The sequence below is a fragment of the Pteropus vampyrus genome, unplaced genomic scaffold (assembly GCF_000151845.1).
Source record: "Pteropus vampyrus isolate Shadow unplaced genomic scaffold, Pvam_2.0 Scaffold27, whole genome shotgun sequence".
In the NCBI taxonomy this organism is placed as follows: domain Eukaryota; kingdom Metazoa; phylum Chordata; class Mammalia; order Chiroptera; family Pteropodidae; genus Pteropus; species Pteropus vampyrus.
In genome coordinates this window covers 291,667-311,984 of record NW_011888808.1, presented here as the reverse complement: position 1 = coordinate 311,984, position 20,318 = coordinate 291,667, and positions in this window count along the sequence as shown.

Sequence of the window (20,318 nt, the reverse complement as noted above, 5' to 3'; positions counted from 1 at the left end):
AAATTGTTTCAGCATCCTTGCTGAGAGATGATGAGCAGGCAGAAACAAAAGATCCCTCTGAAGGATTTGAGAGATAATTCTATCCCCATCTACAACTGTGCAGCTTTCTTACAAAGGGTTCTTTAAATATTTCCGATGGGAATGAAATGAATTATGGCTGATGAGAGGGGGGGAAGGATGAGAAAGGGCAGGATGTCCGGCAAATGAAAAGGGTGAGTTTCCTTGTCAGCCATGCGTACCCACCTCCCGTCTTCAAAGAGCTCTTTCCCTCTTTTTATTCAAGACTTGGAAATCAATTATCCTTTGCATGATTTGCTTCTCACCTCAGTGTAATCTAGTACAGAATTGCCTGTTTCGATCCCGCAAAATTCATGCATTATATTTTAAAGGTATGAAAAATGGGATTCTCTTATAATTTACAAAAAAAATTTCCATCTTCTGAAGTTTATAAACCTCTTTCACCGCTCATCGTTTTTCGATGCAATCATTAGACAAGCTTTTATTCAGAACCAAATATGTGCCAGGCACTGTGCTATGGGCTGGATTTACTCAACATTGCTAAATTATGTTGTAAACGGAATCCTTTTTATGGAGACGTGGGCCAAGTCAAACCCAGACCAGGAGTAAAATGCATTAGACACCAGCTGGCTGTTGACTTGTAGATATCAGCATTGTTAGTAACTAGCATTTCGGGAGAACTATCTGCTGTGTTATATCATTTAATCTTCACAACGACTCTGGGAAAAATGAGCATCTATTACTCAGGACTACAAAGGAGGAAACAGGCCCTGAGCGGCTGCATAATTTAGGTAAGGTCCCAGAGAGGCTTCCCCCCTGAGCTTTCCTGCACCGCCGCCCAGCTCCTTGAGGAAAACAGTGGAGAAAGGCTATACATCCTGGATATTTAGTCTTCCAATCCAACTCGAAGCACTTCCTTTAAAATACTCAGATATTAATTTGAGCTTTTCCAGGCTATCAGGTCTCTGCTGCAACTGTTCACTTGTGGCTTCGCGGCTCCAAAGCAGCCACAGACGATACACAAATGAATGGGTGTGACTGCGTCCCAATAACTTCATTTTAAAGACAGCCTCCAGGCCTGATTTAATCCACGCTTCCTTCCACAGTTACTCTCTCTGCATGATCTCTTTTAATGCCAAATTCTTAACCCGGGGTCCCTAAGCTTCAGGTTTCTAGATTTCCTGAAATCATTTGCAAAATGTGGTTTATGCGTCTTTTTATTTGCATGGACATTTTTCTGGGGGTAGGGTCCATGGCTCTCATCAGACTCTCAAAGGCTCTATGACTCAAAAGAGGTTAAACCTGAGGTCCTCCGGTTCCAATGCTACCTGCAGCTGGCAGAGTCAGCTCCATGGTCAACAAGGGCCCTCACCCCCTGCCGTATCCTTAGCTACCTTTCCCTGTGACTTACGAGCACAACTCACACTAAACTATTATTCAGGTCCCAAAAACATCTTGCATAACTTTTAAGTCTCTGAGCTTTCGCAAATACTTTTCAATCTGTTTGATGTGGACATTCCATTCCATTCCATTCCATTCCATTCCATTCCATCCCATTCCATTCATGTATTTCTGAAACAGCTCCTTACAGCCAGGCTGTGTGTCCTGGGAACAGAGGCACAGATCATGTGAGTGTGAGTTCGTCAGATGAGCAAACCTGCAGGTACCATGTCAGTGTGGCAGGGAGAGTTAAAGGTGCGATCAGAACAGGAGGGTGCCTCATCCAGATCTGGGAGCATCCAGAAGGAATGGCTGGTTAAGCGGGAGTCTAGAGAATGCATAGGAACCAAAATCTGGAACTGGAAGCTTGTCGACCACAGAGACTGAGGTCGGGGTAGAAGAGAATATGGCAGCTACAAATGTCCGTAGACAAAACCCAGCTGAGTTTATCGGAACAGAATACAAGATGGAATGAGCAAAAGATTAGGCTGGAGAGGTAAAAGAGGTCGGGTCACGAAGGGTCTCATCTGCAGGTTAAGTATTTGTACTTTATTAGAAAGACAGTGAGAAGTCCCGTGTGATCAGCCGACCAGCAGCTTGAGCATAACTGGGAGCTGGTTAGAAATGGAATCAAGGGCCCAAACCAGACCTACTGAGTCAAAATCTGCATTTTAACACAGCCCTGGGCGAATCATGTGCACACGGAAGGTTGAAAAGCTCTTCTTTATCCTGGGTAAACTCAGTTCCCCATTTAGCCTGACCAGTTCTGACCCCCACCCCCGCCAGGTGTCCGAGATGGCCCTGGAGGACTGTCACTTGGTAAGCACGCAGACTCCCAGCCTCTCCCCTGAACCTTTTCATTCAGAGGGCCTGAGTTGGAGTCCAGGAATCTATTTTTCCAGCAAATGTTCAAGGATGATTCTTACTTTAGGAAAGTTTGGGAAAACATTTCCTGACTCTCAACTCAGCAAAGTTAGCACCACGCGGTTCCCGTGACACCGCCCACGTGTATCACAGTGTTAATGGATTGTCCCATCGTTATCTTTTTGCTGGACTCTGAGCTCCTCCTTTCTGATCTGCTTTTGTGTTGCCAGTGCCTGGCACAGCGCCTTAAACTCAGGCAATGCCCAAGTGCATCCACGAATAACAATGACCGCACAGGGCACACTAGTGTGAGTCCATCAGGCAGACCAAAGGTCAAATGCGACAGTGAAGCGGAAAGTAGCTTCGATTGGAGTGAGCAATTTATCAGTAGCATCTTGTTCTGAATATTCAAATCAAGGTCAGGAGGGTATTTTCCTTACAGATTCCAGCCCCCTTTCTTCTTAACAGCTGGTGATTAGGGCAGCCCCTGCCTGCCTCCCTCCAGCCATAGCACCCTGAAGAGGCCTGCCTTTCGCTGGCCTTTCAAGTCGACCAACGACTGCATTTGACCCTTCGAACTTCTGTAACAGCAAATTCCTCTAGCTGACCACAAGCTGCATGAAGTTATTTCCTTTGATTTGTTCTAAATTTCCTTCTTAACCAGTTGGCCTCGTTTAAGGGAATAATTTCTAAAGGAGAAATTAATTCTATTTTTTTGTTGTTGTTGGGGGGAGGGGAGGCCAGAGGATATAAATATTTTTTAAATTCCCTTCCGAATCTCTTATTTAGCTTCAAATTATATACATATATATTTTCTGGGTATACAAATAATATGCATCTATTTTGCTAATTTGGGAAGAAAAAAGAAAAAAAAGAGTATAAATCCTACCAGCTAGAATGTTATGGTTATATTATCTATTAATAGGATTTAGTTTCAAATAGTCACATTAGCATTTTCTCATATGTAAATGAGTTTGTCATCTAAGCCCCCTGCAGCTGGAATCAACCACAGGTCTGTGCGATGCTGTTGACTCCTGAAATATTACCGCCTCCCTGGCAGAAAGTGATGTGAGGGACACATGGAGCCAAAATTATCTGAAGTTTTAAGAGAAGGGAAGAGATGGGAGCTAAACTCCCCTGAGGAATTCTGCCTTTGGAAATGAAGCAGCTGGGAGGATTTGTCACTCTTACTGTATCTTGTGTTAAGGAGGAAGCTGAAACTCCACTCGAACAGTATGAAAAATCCAGCTCCCTTCCCAAATGTGCCTGTCCTTGAGAAAATTCTGTGTAAGTACATCTTTGGAGCCTTTCCAACCATTTCCCTCATTAACAATTCTAACTCCCAACTCCTCAGGTCTCTGAAAGGAATTGGGTTAGACAAGTGACAGCATACTCCACGTTTTCTCTTTGAAGGGAAGAAAGCTCACCAGGCAATGAGTCACTTTAATTACTCCACGTGAGAGCTGGGTTTTGATTAGTCAAATGGGATCTGTTCCCCAAGGAACCCTAGGGGAAAGCCAAAAAGAGCTTTCTCGAAATTAGGGTTTTTACGGGCTTCTTTCTTTTGTCTAAATGAGTGTAACTTTGTTGTTTTATTTTGTAAAGGCATGCACACATTACAAAACATTTAAGCGATGGAGAAGAATACAAAGATTAAAAAATAAAGTCATCTAACACCCAACACCTCGGCTCTGTCTCCTGCCTGAGTTTGTATCACAGGCTCTGGGCCAAGGTCCACTCTACCCACCTGGAGATGTAGCTTATGTTCATGGAGCTTCCTGTAGGGCTTGGCTTGAGCCTGCAGCTCAGCAATGAGCCCTGGAAAGTAATAAGGCCAGACAGAGCCTTTGCTCCCTGCTAAATTCTGGAGTGGTGAGGTAGAGCCTTCACTCCTACCACTTTCTCCCTAATTTTCCCTGGACTTATCCCTTTAACTCCCTCTCTCCTAGCTGGGGAGGCTTGATGAGCATTCTTAGTGGCTGTGCAAAACCACTCCAGAATCTTCTGTTTCTCTTCTTGGCATCCAACCCCATTTTGAAGATAATGGCATGAGGCTATACCTCTTCCCTTATGTGGTTGTTAACAGTAACTTTTGGAGGAGGAAGCAGATTTATAGCTAGTCTCTACTCAATGCTACACTCTAATATAATGCAGGCATGAATAGATGTTGGGGGCACGGGAGTCTCTAGGTAAGAATGCATGTCCCCACTTAAAAACTTAGTCAGGGGGGAATGTTGCTGAACATCATGAAGTGCCAGGTAAAGAAAGAAGAGGAAATTAAGTCAAAGGACCCAGCATGTTAAAGGCAGGTAGGTGTTAAAGGGCCGGGTCAGTTAGCACCTTGAGACGCTTGGTGTGACTGCGGGAGGAGGGGAGACTGAATTAGATCAGCCTGAAAACAGACTGCCAAGGGTTTTGCTCACCATCCTAGAAAATCTGGAAATCATTCTATCAAAAAGGAGAGGGAGATGATAGGATCAAATGTGCTTTTAGGACATTAATCCTTGGGGCAGTGATGAAAATGGCTGGGGTGAGTAGCGATTGATAGCTGAAGGATTAATTGTGAGGCCCTCCCAAGTTTTCCTGGCAACAAAAGATATAAATTTGAGCTAAGGTAATTGCAGTGGGGAATAAAGGATAAGGGACAGAAATCAGGAGATATTGTAATAATAAGATTTGGGGTTAATGAATACCCCAGTGGACACGGGTTGAGTAAAGGAAGATTTCAAATTGTCTTCCTTGAAACAAAGGGTAGATAGTGACCATGCTAACTTAGGGACGATTGAAAAGGAATGCATTTACAAGGCAGAGGGGGATTATAGAGAAAAGACAGTGAGCTCAGCTCTGCAAAACGTTGTGAAGTTTGGGATTCTTGTTGTATAGTCAGTAGTTGTGAGTTTGATCTAGGGCTCAGGAGAGATGTGGCCCAGAGAGCTGATCTAAGGCAGCGGTCCTCAAGATTTTTGGCACCAGGAACCGGTGCTCCTATGAAAATTTAATGCCTGATGATCTGAGGTGGAGCTGAGGCGGTGATGCTAGCGCTGGGGAGTGGCTGCAAATACACATAAAGTTTTGCTCACTGGCCCACCACTCACCTCCTGCTGTGCAGCCCAGTTCCTAACAGGCTGCCGATCAGGGGTTGAGGACCCCTGATTTAAGGAGTCTTCATCAATACAAGTCAATAGTTGAAGCTATAGCTTTTGATAACATAATTCATTCATTTCAAAAATATTTTATCTACCTACTACATGCCAGGTGATGAACCAAAAAGAGCATAAAAGAAGAAGCAAGAGCTTCTAGGAACAGAATTTCAGGATGTGTTAATATTTATGGCATTGGATATTAAACCTTAAGGAGCAATGAAATCAACTAGGGACCTGGCTAAGAATTAAAACACTCAAGGCCCGACCTCTGTGATCCTGGCATTATTCACCAGCACGCTAGGTGGTTATGATGCAGGCGGCGCTCAAAGAAACGTGATCTCAGCGAGTGGCTGGAGGAGATGGAGTCAGTAAAAGAGACTGAGAAGGGAAACAGGGAAGAGGCAAACCTGATTGTGAGGTCCCTTTAAGATCTAGCCCTCGCTCTTAAGCTATTGACAGTTGACCATGAGATTTTAAAATATTGTATATGGGAGTATTCAGGGGGCTCACTCCAGATCTCTCTGTCCTCCCCTTTAGACCCACTTGAGCCTCAGTTTACCTATAAGCAAAACCTTATTCACACTCACCATTCTTTTTTTTTTCTTCTTATGGTGACATTGGTTAACAAAATCCAATAAGTTTTAGCTGTGCACTTTAACGGTAAGGCATATATATGTTTACACTGTGTGCTCACCTCCCATACTTAGATTTCTTTCTGTCACCACATATTTGACTCCCTTTACCCCGTCTACCTTCCCCTTTCCCCCTATCCCTACCCTCTGGTAACCACTAGTCTATTGTCCACGACCATGAGTCTCTGTTTGTCCTGTTCATTTGTTGCTCTTTGGTTTATATCCCACATATAAGTGATATCGTATGATTTTCAACTTTTTCTGTCAGGCTTATTTCGCTTAGCATGATTATCTCAAGGTCCATCCATATTGTCGCAAATGACAGTATTTCATCTTCTCTTATGGCTGAGTAATATCACATTGTATATATGTACCACAGTTTCTTTAGCCAATCACCTATCATAGGACACTTCGGCTGCTTCCATGTCCTGGCCACTACACACTCACCTACCCACTTCTAGATGCTCCGACTGGGCACCTTCCTGCCTCCAAATATTTGGATTGACTTCTAATCTGAACTATAAATGTTCCCTTCAACCAACCAGTGGGTCAATAATGAGCCCCTTTTTGGCACAGCCCCAAGATCTCTCACACCTGTGGATCGCCCTGTGGGTTGCTCATCCAGGCAACTATCAGGATGAAATCTAGGAGAAAAAAAACAATTGTAGAAGGGACTTGAGAAGTTATTTACCCAAATTGCCTGCCCAATGCAGGATTCTCTCTGGCAATATCCTTGACCAGTGATCATCCAGCATCTTTGTGCCTACATCCAGTGGCACCAATATAGCCTGTTATAACGTTGAACAAGCTCCATTCTTGTCATGAGCCAAACCCTATAACAATGGCACTCACTGATCAAGTTCTGGCTTCTGCGTCCACACACGGCAGGCCTCACCCAAGTCTACAAGGCAACCCTTACACATGAAAGCTTCCATTGTATTTTCTTTCTCAGGTTAAACATCCCTAGCAGCTTTAACAACTCTGTATACGATGCTGTTGAGCCTCTTTATAATTCCGATTATTTCATCTGGAAGCAAAAGAACTTTGCTTTACTTTCCTATTGCTGCTATAACAAATCACCACAAGTTTAGTGGCTTAAAATAATGTGAACTTATCATCTTATGAATCTAGAGGTGAGAAGTATGAAATGAATCTTGCAGGACTAAAATCAAGGTGTCAACAGAGCTGGCTCCTTCCTTCACCTTCAAAGTTTATCACTCCAGTCTCCCTCTGTCTCTCTCTTATACGAGGACACTCGTGATTATGTTTAATGCCACCTAGGTAATCCGGGGTGATCTTCTCACCTCAAAATCCTTAATGTAATGACATTAATGCCAAGTCCCTTTTGCCATAAAAGGTAACATTTACAGATTCTCAGGATTAAGATTTGGATGTTTTGAAGGTGCGTTATTCAGCCTACCAAAGAAATGTCAATCCACGTATTCTAAGATTACATCAGTTTTTCTCCATCCATCAAGTTTTGCCATCAACTAAAACCCTCATGCTATTTTTCATATCAATAGCTATGATGCCAAGTCTAACCTGCGATGGTTAGTAGGACCTTCTCTCTCCTTCTGGGTACTTGGTAGCAGTGTTCTTACCTTCCCTCTAAAGTGAGATGTGGTCACGTGATTTTCTTGGCCAAACGTGACATGAGGTGACTTGTGTTACTTCGCCGGGAGCTTTAAGAGCTCAGAAGAGATTTTTCTTTGACGCCGTGACCAGCAATGTTCAAATAATAACTTCTCCAACATTCTGCATCCCAGACCGAAGAAAACAGGGTACAGCTCCCAGATGACCCACTGTGAATGTATAAAGTGAATGAGAAATAAAATCTATTCATCACTTACTCACTGGAATTTGGGATGGTGATTTGTTTCTATCGCATCATCTAGGCTATTGTGACTGATACATACTTTTTTTCTTTAGACGGGTCTATTTTTTAAATCTAAACAGAGAATTTCTCATTGATTCTCTTCAAATTTCATCTTTTCTGTAGTGACTAGGCCTTCAAAGTTTTCACAATGTCCAACACTCTTGACCCAATCATGGTGTACAATGGATGCTTGATCCTTTTAATATCTGATAAACATTTCTTCTGGGTTTTTATCAAAATTACTGACTCAAAAGAAATTTATTAAGACAAATTTAACTGCATCAAACTACAGCATGCCATTTGAAAACTCTCTGAAGACTGACACTGATCCAACAATAAAACGGTAATAATATAGTACATGTAGATGCATTGCCATTCAGCTTATGTTTCTTCGTCTTAGCCATAAGCCCTAGGATTTTCAAAGTAGTTAGTCCAGTTTGGTAGAATATTTCCATTGTAATTCTAGTAGCCTTTTAAAAAATTAGCTTAGTGTGGCAACTTTGCACTTAGGGAATGTAAACCAACTCATAGTAGGCAATATATTCTTTTCTAAGTGCTCCTAGATCTGATTAAATACAAAAATTTAAGTTGTACAGGGGTTCATGTAATTATTACTAATTTGTATTTTCTGAGGCTACCTAAAACATCAAGTATTATTAGACCATTTCTTAATACTTGGGACAGCAGAGGAATATTATATTCCATTCTAGTTCTTGCCAATGGTTTTAGCCTGAGAACAAGAATCCTGAACAGAGACAAATGACATTGGACTTGTCATCCCTTACTGTATTTCTCTTCTGCTATACTGCCTTTCAAAATTCAAATGTGACAGGTACCCTAGCATGCAGTCATTCTCGTGAGGAGAAGGAGGAAAGATTCATGCAGAAGACTCTTTTTCTAATTTTAATCCCTATACGTTAACTAAGTGAATTGTGGTATTTTGTGGACTCATTAAGGAGCAAGTGTGACATAGTTAAATGAGTTCTAGAATCAAAGTACTAGGGTTTAAATTTTGTCTTTGTCACTTATAAGTTTTGTGAATTTGGACAAGTTGTTCAATCTCTAATCCTTGGTTTCCTTATCTGAAAAATGGGATAATAAGACCTACCTCATAGAGTTATCGGGAGGATTAAATTAGATAATCCAGGTAAACTGCCTAGAACCAAGTAAGTGTTTGATAAATGTTTTCAATGCTATGTAAAATGCACTGCAGGGCATAGAAATAATTCGTATATGAATTTGCTGATTAATAGTACATGAAAAAAGGAGCACCTATTTCTTACTAAGTTATGTGAGATAAGGGAAGTCACGATCAGTCAAGTGTAGTCCAGATGTTGTCTGGTGCTAAGGGGATTTGACTGCAATTTCCTTTAAAACATGAGGTTGCATGCATGCCTTTGCAATTCTTCCTCCTTGACAGATGGCATGGATTCAACATGACCTAGACACATTTTGATTACTTTCTTTAATGTCACTTGGCTATTTTAATTAATAGGAGATTAAAAACAGCCGATCATCGGAAAAATCTGGGAAATATCACTATTTTTTTAGTTTTATCTCTCTCGAGAAAACAAGTGTTCCATGGAAGGACACGTTCAACATTTCCAAAAGGAAAAAAAAAAACCTTCTATGTCAGTAATCCAAAATATTTTATGTTTTTTTAGAGTATCTTTGAGCAAAAAACAAACTTTTAGAATATGCTAAAGGAGAACAGGACTATTATTTCTGATTCTGATATTATTTCTGATATTTGTTGGCTTTAATGTCCATAAAATATTTATGTTAAAAATTTAAAAGGACAAGCATGATCATTGAGTGTATTTTTATTTTATTGATCGGTTCATCTAAATAAAGTCTCCTCAAATAGCCATGAGACCATCAGACTAATTTTTGGATGAAAAAATATTTTTTTATCTTTCATACATTTTTTATAACAATATCAATAATATAGAGCCTATCATGATCGTTATTTTCACTTATAATTCTTTATTTTTATTTGTGTGACATGTATTTACCGAAAAAGGAAGCTTGGCTCTCCCATCTGTGTGTCTGTCTGTCTCGCTCTCTTCCTTTAAAATAAGATATTTGTCATTCATTTGGGTTGGAGAGTGTTGAGACATTATATCATGAAAGCCTGAGTCTCTAGGCTCTTTCATCTGTGTACTTATTTTCTGAAGTACATTCCTTCACGAAATCGTGGTCAGCTCCACCCTTTCTAAAATAACACTCAGGCGCTTCAAGATCTACCTCATCCCTCCCCCACTACCCTAACTGCACATAAAACTACTGTTGTCGTATCTGAGAATAGGGGGTTGTCAGGTTGTCAGGACTGGCTACATAATTTATGGGGCTTAGTGCAAAATAAAAATGCATGACCCTTTGTTCGAAAAGCAGAGAAAAAATGCCACTTAAAGCACTAAAATAAAAAGCTTTTCCTCTCTTCTGTGTTCCCTTGCTTGGCTTGTCATGTTGTTTTTTAAGGTGCTATTTAATGTCTCTCTAAGTAAAGGAAAAAGAAAATTTAAATTAGTAGCAGGAATTTTACGGTCCACCTTTATACTGTGCAACACCAATTTTAAATGAAAATATTTATTGCAACTGCATTTGACTCATAGAAAACCCTGAAATTACTCATTTCATATTTTGTTGTTTGTACATGCATTATATGTACTTTATTTTCAAAAGAAGAGTGGGGATGTTCTCACCGAACCATTTTAATTCAGTCCTTGCTGCATACACCTTTTACCACCCCGTTACCTTTGAATTAATTATGAGTCAGGAAGGATCGAAATGAAAAGTGACTATGCATCGCACCATCTTTCCCGTTCCTTCTGGATCATCACTTTCGGCGTAAGTAGTTGATGAATACGGAGAAGTAACATGAGTCAGAAAGGATATAATAACAAAGAGTCCCTCGGCGGTTTGTGTTTCTTAAAGCACCATTGCTTTCTTTCTGCGTTCAGAGCAAGTTTCGATTTGAACAGAAGTGAGACCACTTGGGGCGATTTACCTCATACTCACTTTGAGTCTCTCCGAACTCCTTCGCGTCCTTGGTCCTCCAGAATTCTGAGCTCACGGGGCATTTACGAACACTGCATACGAATGGGGCAGCAAGGAATGGCTGGGAACACACAGTGTGCATTTCTCCTCTGTTCACATGCTCCATTGTTGAACCAGACTTCACTTACAAAACACAAGTTCAAAAATAAGATTATTAAGAATTTCAATATGGTGGCAGCAGAGAATTAAACCAAGCATGGGGCCCTTCTGAGCAAGAAGCCCTTCTGTAGTGGAACAGGTCACATGTCCGAGAAGCTGGCCTCAGGCGCTGTTACGTTGGAGCTCATTGGCTGTTCATGTATAACAAACAGGTAGGGTGTAACCCGTGACCAGGGAGTTTGACAGATCTTCAAAAGCTAAACATAAAGTTACCATATGATCCAGTAAAATGAATTTCTGTTTGAGGGAAATTAAAACATTCTGGAAATAGAAAACAGTGATGGTTGCACAACATTGTAATGTACTTAATGTCACTGCATTATATACTTAAAAACAGTTAAAATGGCAGATGTTATGGTACATATATTTTACTACAGTAAAAAAAAAAAATTAATGAACAGGTGCAAAAAAACAAACAATTCCATTAAAAAATGGACAGAGGAACTGAATAGATATTTTTCCAAAGATGCGAACCAAAACCATGATGAGATATCACCTCACGCTTGTCATCGAAAAGACAAAAGGTAACAAGCATTGGTGAGCTTGTGGAGAAACGGGAACCCTCATGCACAGATGGTGGGAACGTAAGTTGGTTCAGCCACCATAGAAAATAGTATTGAGGTTCCCCCCAAAATTAAAAATACCACTACCACATGATCTGAAAACTTTATTTCTGGGTTTTTATCTGAGGGAAATGAAAACACTGTGGTGAAGAGATATCTGTACCCCATGTTCTCTGCAGCTTTATTTATAACAGCCCAACACATGGAAATGACCTAAGCATCTATCAACTGATGACTGGATACAGAAGACGTGGTGTATGTGTATACTGTGGAATATTATTCAGCCCTGAGAAGAAAGGAATCCTTCCGATGCTCAGGTCCCCTATATAAAATAGCATAGTATAAAATCCGTGAACTCCCAACTGCCGCTCAAAAACACAACAGGTATTTATTGAAAAGAATCCACGTATAAGTGGACTCTTGCAGTTCAAATCTGTATTGTTCAAGGACCAACTATATACGTATGGAGATACAAAGGATTATATAGAGAAAATACACCTGTTGTTTACCCTCATGATCGTGTGGCCTCCTGGGAGCTGTGGCATCGCGAGAGAGTGTCATCCTGCACACGGCTAGCCTGGGAAAATGCCGAGATTCAAAATAGGAAGTATGTTTTCTACTGAAGGCACGTGGCTTTCACGCCATCATTAAGTCAGAAAGTTATAAGTTGAACCCTTATAGGCCCTGAGCTGTCTGTACATAGGAATCACCTGAGTAACCTGCTCAGATGTATTTCTAAGAAGCTCCCCAGGTAGTATTGCCAGATAAGAGATCCTTATTGCACAGAACACACTCGCACTAAAACCTTATTCTTTGTTTATCTGAAATTCAGATTTACTGGGTGCCCTAGTCCTTATATGCTAAATCTGACATCCTTATCCCTTGGTGATTCTGATGCGGATGGGACATTTACAAACTCCCAAGGCTTCCCGTGATGGGGCAGTTCATAACTCCCTGAAAGCCTTTTGACAAGCAGCTGCGGGATTTTTGACAATGATGTCTCCAAAGTTCCAGAACATTCCATACAGCCAGTCACTTCCTCCTTGAAACAGTTCTCTCTCTGACTTCCACGAGTCCTCTTGATTTCTCTCCCTCCTCAATGGCAGTCATCCCAGGAATGGATTCCGGTTTTGTCGGGCTCAGAACTCAGGCAATTTGTGGGATTCTCTTTATAAAAATAAAACACAATTACAGGTAAAACACTAGGTCAAAAGTAAGCATAGCGTAGGATAAATAAATTACCGCAAACTGCAAATTTCTGTTATTAATGAACACTCGTCGTCTCTAATCATGTTTCTCTACATTTTGTTGGCTGTATGCTCCTCGATCACTTCTCCAAATGATAAGTTTTGTTTTGTAATAACATTTTCTATAGAGAGAATAAGAATGATAATTCCATCTTTCTCTAGCATAGTGACTAGCAATTTGATTTTTATTATGGAAGTGTTTCCACTTCACAAGGAATAAATAGCAATGTCACTTTTAGGATTGTTGGCAAGTTTGGGCAGACTTTATTCAAATTCCTTTTAAATGTGAGCTGTCAAATTTGGAAGAACTTTTGGCAGTTTTGCTTCATTTTTTTCAAACCCAATTTTTTCCCTGCGTCTGGTGCTGGGCAGCACAGGTCTTGGTCACGTCTCCCTGTGACCTCTGCTTTCACTGCCCCAGCTTTCTGTCCCAGCAGAGTCAGCAATGTCCAAGGCAAGAATGTTCACTTGGACAGGTAGCCTTCCCTTAGAGACAAACAGAAAACATTCCCAAACACACAAAAACATACATCTCCCACTTATAGTGGTTAATTTTATGCCAACTTGGCTGTGCCATGGCACCCAGATGGTCAAACCTTATTCTGGATGTTTCTGTGACTTATGGATCAGATTAACATTCAGATGGGTGGACTCTTAGTAAAGTAGATTACCCTCCATAATGGGGGTGGTGGCGGGGGGCGGCAGGGGGGACATCCAATCAGTTAAAGGCCTTAATAGAACAAACACCATTATTCCCTGAGGCAGAAGAAATTCTGTTATCAGATGGGCCTTTGGACTCAGACTGCAACTCTTCCCTTGGTTTCCAGGCTACTGGCCCATCCTGAAAATCTGAGACTGCCAAGTCTCCACATCTTGTGAGCCAATTCCTTGAAATCAGTCTCCATAGGTAGATAGATAGATGCTAGATAGATGGATAGATAGATAGATAGATAGATAGATAGATAGATAGATAGATAGATAGATAGATAATCTACTGTTGGTTCTGTTTCTCTAGAGAACACAGTAATATACCACTAAATTCCCCCTTACACAAGCTCACACAGGTCCCCCGAAGGCTCCCACTCACCCCAATACCCCAGAATGCACAGAAGTATGACAGAGTGGACTCAGAGTGGAAGGAAGATACAGCAATCTTAAGGTGAATCGATCACAATGAAAACATCTCATAAAAGATTTACAAAACTATGAGACCATAGGAATAGATCAGTAAGGCCCCTTCCTGGCCCTGGAAGGCTCTGTACCAGAGAAAGCCCTCGGGCTTGAGTTAGGTGAGACCCCTGTTCAAGCTATGCCTAGTCTCATCTCCAAGGCAGAGAGGCTCTTTCCTTCTCTGAGGCCCTCCTTCCTAGTCAGCTTACTCACTATACAGTCTGGGCACTCGGTTCCCTCCCGTCTTACCAACACAAGGACCTCTCTCCAGCAGGGCTCCTCTCCCCTCCATCCACCTCCTTTCTCACGCATCTGGGACATGGCCACCAGCCTCCAAACATGGGCGGTTTCTCCATCGGAAAATGAAACCTCTCCTTTGTCCTTACTTTCCTCTCCAGGTACCTCTCTGTTTCTCTGCTTCCATTTATAACAAAGCTCCCATCAAGATGCCACCCCATCTTCTACTACCACTGTCTCTTAAACCGGCTCCAATCGGCTCTGTCGTAGACAAAGGACCTGGAGGGCCTAAGGGGCTTGGAGCCAGGGTGACAGCCCCAGACAGCTCGCTTCCTTATTTTAATGAGAGAAACAATAAGCTTCTGTCTCATTGAAGCCCTGATTATTTGGAGTTTCTGTTTTATTGCGTGTTCGTGTGTGGTTGACCTTCATTGGTGGGAATCCTGAGGGTGCTGGGTTGAGAGTAAATTCTCACCTAGAAGATTTGCTCCAAAAAAGCTCTACCTACTGTATGTGCTTTAAATTGTTTTTTCCTTTGGTTTTTCCTGGGCCACTTGCTGGGGCTGCCATAACAAAGTACCACAGATTGGGTAGCTTAAACAACATAATTTTTTTTTTTTCTAACAATTCCGGAGGCTAAAAGTCCAAGATCGAAGTGTCAGCAGGGTTGGTTTCTCCTGAGGCTTCTCTCCTTGTCTTGCGAGCACATGATTCATGTCCTCTGCGAGCACATGATTCCTGCAAAACCTTCGTGACTTGCATCATTCCCTGTACTTACAGAGACACCAGGTAATTCTATTTCTTGCCGAGTATTGCATTCTGTTTCAATGTCTATGCTTATTCTGTCAGTGATCAGGACAAGGGGGCTTGGTATGAGAAGGCAGAGGCAGAAGAAGTCTAACCAGACTCTATACTTCAAAGAGAAAGCAGCCTAAGAGGTGAGATTGTCGCCCATCAAAATCAGTGACCAGGGCGAAAAGGAGCAAGCTGAGGGTTAACAGGGTTGTCACATGTTCCAGCCCAGATGAGTGCTCTCCCAGCTGTGAAAACATGGGCAGAACTGCCTTCCCAGGCAGGAGAACTGGCTCAACGCACTCTGTCCCACTGCCAAGTGTAAGAAGTATGCATGGACCAAATGAAACTTGTCCCATTCATTGTCCTAAAAAAGGGAGAAGAAAACTAATATTTTTGAGCACCCACCATGTCTCAGGTGCTGCACTGGGGGCTTTACCTATCTCATCCAGTTCTCACAACCCTGAGAAGTAGATGGTAATTTCCCAGCCCCACATTAGACAGATTGCCAAGGACAAAGTTCTAGAGCAGTGAAGTTCAATTTTGAACTGAGTTCTTCAATCTTCCTCTGAATCTATGTAGGACAGAAGAAAGAGCATAGGCTTGAGAAATCTAGGGGCACAAAGCTGTGTGCCCTGAAGAGTATAAGCGTTAGATAATGGATCGCAAAGGAAGCCTTCAGAACGGAGCCCAGTGTGACGCTAGCTCTTGTTAATACACCTTGACTCTTAGTAGCAGTCTCAATGCTAGCAACACTGTTGTTATTATTAGTCTTGGCCTGTGTTAACACGCAAGTATCTTCGTTAACAGTACTATCTCTCCTTCATTATCATCTTTTCATTTAGGCAACAGCGACAGATTCTTCTGGGTGCATGGGTGCATGAGATACAGCAATATAAAATAGACAAACCACCTACTCTCAAGGAGCTGACATTCTAGCAGAGCGAGGCAGACAATGAACACAGAAACACAGTAAACAATTAAATCAGGAAGCAGCTAATCTTTTTCCGGAAGGACCCAATAGTAAATATTTTAGGTTCTGTGGATCATAAGGTTTCTGTTGCAGCTACGCAGCTCCAGTGCAAAAGTAGCCATGGGCAATCTGTAAATGAATAGGGACACTGTTCCAGTATAATTGCATTTCAGAAACAGACTTTGTGCCAGATTTTGCCCCTGGGCCACAGTTTGCTGACCTTTGAGGAAAACAAAGGTTATACAAGATTCCTTCAAAGAATGATAAATGCTTTAAAGAAAATCGGTGGAACAATATGATACAGGATGACAGGTGTGTCAGTGCAAATCAGATGGCTGATCAGAGGACGGACCCCTGAGCTGAGCCCCGAGCGAGGAACCGAGGCAGCTTTGCAGAGTGAATGGGGGTCAGTAGAAGGCAGGCACATTGCAGGTAAAGGAAACACACATGAAAAGCCCTGGGGCCGGATCGAGCTCGTGGTTGGTGTGCTCCGGGAGGCCAGGGTAGGGGAGAGAGGCAGGAGGTAGGTCCTGCAGGGCTTTCTCAGCCTGAAAGGGGCTGGTAGTTGACGCTGAGTGCGAAGGAGTCCCTTGCAGAGTTTAAGGGCACATGCGAAGTGCCGTTGATTTACATTTTAAAATATAATGCTAGCTGCTGCGAAGCAGAGAAATCATTGGTGACATTGATGGTGGGGAGCGGGCGGGTTTGAGGAAGAAAGAGCAGTGGAGACCCAAGGAGAGAGAATGCCTTGGATATGCTTTACTGTGAAGACGATGGGGTGGTAGCTGAGGATGATGGGCATTAATTGGACGATTTAGAGATGTTGTCTGCTAATCAGGAAGATTTGGCTGGAGAGAAAGATGAGGAGGATAAGGAGGGATGGGACTCGCAGAGAACGAGGAGGAGGTGAGGTGGTCTGGTGGCCTCAGGAAGTAAAGCAGCAGGTAGGATGATGGCTTTGAGACAGAAGACGGAGGAGTCCCATCTGGTTGCATCTGTGACCCCAGTGAGGATGGGTGAAGTCCCAGCTCAGTGTTTCTGCATCTTCCTCTCTCGATGCCTTCCCACTTGCACTTGACCTGGACCTGATTCTGCATGACCGTGGATACACTGCCTCTCCTCTCCCCAACCCTCTCACCCAATGTTTGTAGTTGCCAGAATCCCTTCATCTCTTAGGGCTGCAATACTCTGGCTTTCAAAAACAATGAATTAACCTAGTACATGGATCAGAGCAAATGTGCAAATCATCTGATCTCCCAGTTTACTAAGGAGCTGAGCCAGCAGAGAGCATCCAATCTGAAAACTTCCCCTTCATCCTCCTCTTCATCTCACGGCCTCCTGTCTCCCTAAAATTCTTATCTTCCTCCTGATTCCAGAAATTACCCTGACTTGTCTTCTCGAAGGCTCCAGTTATCCCACCTTCTCTGTGATGGTTTAATTACTACTAAAGCCACAGAGATTCTTTCTCCTGCCTCTCAAAATCCTCTATCTTAGCAATTCCCCCCCAAGTTTCTTTTGAATGCATGTGTGTCATCTCCTCGACCAGATGACAAAATGTACCTATGGATTATTTTAATTTTTGAATCGTAATCCCCCGGACAAGTGCAATAATTTATGAAATAGTAGGTGTAAATGTACTCTTGGGTGTGCTCATACTGACTCATGAGGACAGATGGTTAAATTTTCAGAAATTTTGTGAGCCAGTCGTTAAAAGCAGCCATTATTCAAAATTAAGTTACATGAACTTACAATTAAATAAATGATGTTAAAACCAGAAATAGTAAGTACTCAGCACTCATTGTTCACAAATTACTCTGGTGCATTTTTACCATAACCTATGTGCTTAAAATTAGTTATGTCTATTGTATCGATATGGTGGAAATATTACTAAGTAATGATGTGCTTTTGTGTGTCTCTTTTCAACTTCATGCTCAGTGAATCATGGTGACAGCTTAAAATCAGTCACGGTGAGAGCATTTACACTACAGAAATTGGCAGATACTGTGCCATAACATAGGGCTATCCTTCCCAGAACGTCAGTTGTTAAACATTTACCAGCACGTCACTGATTGTAAACTAACTCGGTAGAGGTACAGCAAACTTTCTTGGTTTGTCTCCTATAACCACACACACAGATGCACAGACGCACACACACACACGCACACACGCACACTCGCATACACAAACGCTCCCCTAACCATTTTTGGTACCCTGGGCTGAAAATGCTTTTCACACCTCTGGGTCATTCCATGTGCCCTTTGCCTAGCATGTACTTTCTCCTCTTTTCCACTTGGTAGACTTCTACCCATCCACAGAGCCCTTGTTCAAGTGCAGTTCTCTGGGGAAATTTTCCTGACTCCCTGTATTAGTTAGCTAGTGCTGCCGTCACAGAGAACCACAGACTGGGTGGCTTAAACAACAGAAATCGACTTTGTCACAATTCTAAAGGCTAGAAGTCCAAGATCAAGGCTTTGGCAGGTTTGGTTTCTCCTGAGGCCCCTCCTTGGCTTGTAGATGGCCACCTTCTGGCTGTGACCTCAGGTGGCATTTCCTCTGTGAACGCATCCCCGCTGTCTCCTTGCGTGCTCAGATTTCCTCTTCTTACAAGGACCAATCGGATTGGATTATGGCCTACCGTAATGGCCTTATTTTAACTTAATCACATTTTTAAGGCCCTGTCTCCAAATACAGTCACATTCTTATATACTGGGAGTTAGGACTTCAACATAGGAATTTGGGGCAACGCAGTTCAACTCATAACACTCCCCTAGGCTTCATTTTTTATTTTAATGTTTCTTTTAAAGCTCAGTATATGCTTCTTATTACAGAAATTTCCATAGCCATTTCAAAATTATCTTTTAGTAGCTCTCTCTGCGACTTCTGTATTGATTTCCTTAGAGATCCTGACTTACTCATCTCCCCACTTACTCATCTTCATTTCGCCTAGTACCTGACATCATACATACATAGTAAATATTTTAAAAATTAATCTAAAGAAAGCAAGAATAAATGAATAAAGTTCTGCTCTTATAGAGGAAGTGTATATTTTATTCTTCAAAAGAAGAATAGCTTTCTGATTTCATGAATATTACCAAAAAAATTCACACAATTTAGAAAATGGTCAAGAATAATTTTTTAATTGTCCTTGCCCTTGTTATCTAGAGATAACACTACTGGACATTCTTTTTCCCCCAAAACTTTTTACACAATTAATTTTATCAGATGGGAGGGAACAGGCAGCTGTTTTCTAGTATCTATTCTTTCTTTCTTCCAAGTCAAAGTATTTAGCTCAGTAAACAAGAACCCAGAAAGAATATTACGTTTCTCAGTTTTCCTTGCAGCCGATGACTAAGTTCAGGTCGACAGAATACAGTGTAGCTGTGCTGTGCGATGACTCCTGGGAATCTGCCTTCAGGGGCAGCGGGCCTGCTCTTTGTCCCCCACCCCTCACCGCTTCCTGCCCTGAGGCTGCCTTCTGCAAGGCTGAGAACCACAGTGGCGCAAGTGCAGAGAGAGACCTGGCAAAAGCCAGTGTCCCTAAGGACTCTAGGGGACATTCCAGGCCTCTGGGCTTCGTTTATGAAGGAAAATAAACATTCCTGCCTCAAAACATCGCTTGTCTTAAATGTCTGTTACATACAGGTGAAACATATCGCTTTGTAATTTTTCCTTATTCATAGCTCCGCACCAATAAATATGGATAGTATGGTGGATTAAAAATGGCCACAGAGGAGTACGGTTTGGCAGTTCCTCAAAAAGCTAAACACAGAATTACCATATGACCCAGCGATTCCACATCTAGGTACGTACCCGAGAGAATTGAAAACAGGTACGTGAGTGTCCGAAGCAGCACTCTTCACAGTAACCAAAATGTGGAAACAACCGAACTACCCATCAGCTGACAAATAGATGAGCAAAATGTGGCCTGTCCGGATGATGGAATATTATTCAGCTGTAAAAAGGAATGAAATACCGATGCATGCTACGGCACGGACAAACCGTTGATTCCCTTCTTATGAAATACCCAGAATGGGCAAATCCACAGGGACAGAAAGCCAATGAGTGGCTGCCAGCAGCTGGGGGTGGGCAAGAGCCTGGGTGACCACTCAGTGGGTCCAAGGTTTCCTCTTGGGGTGATGAAGAC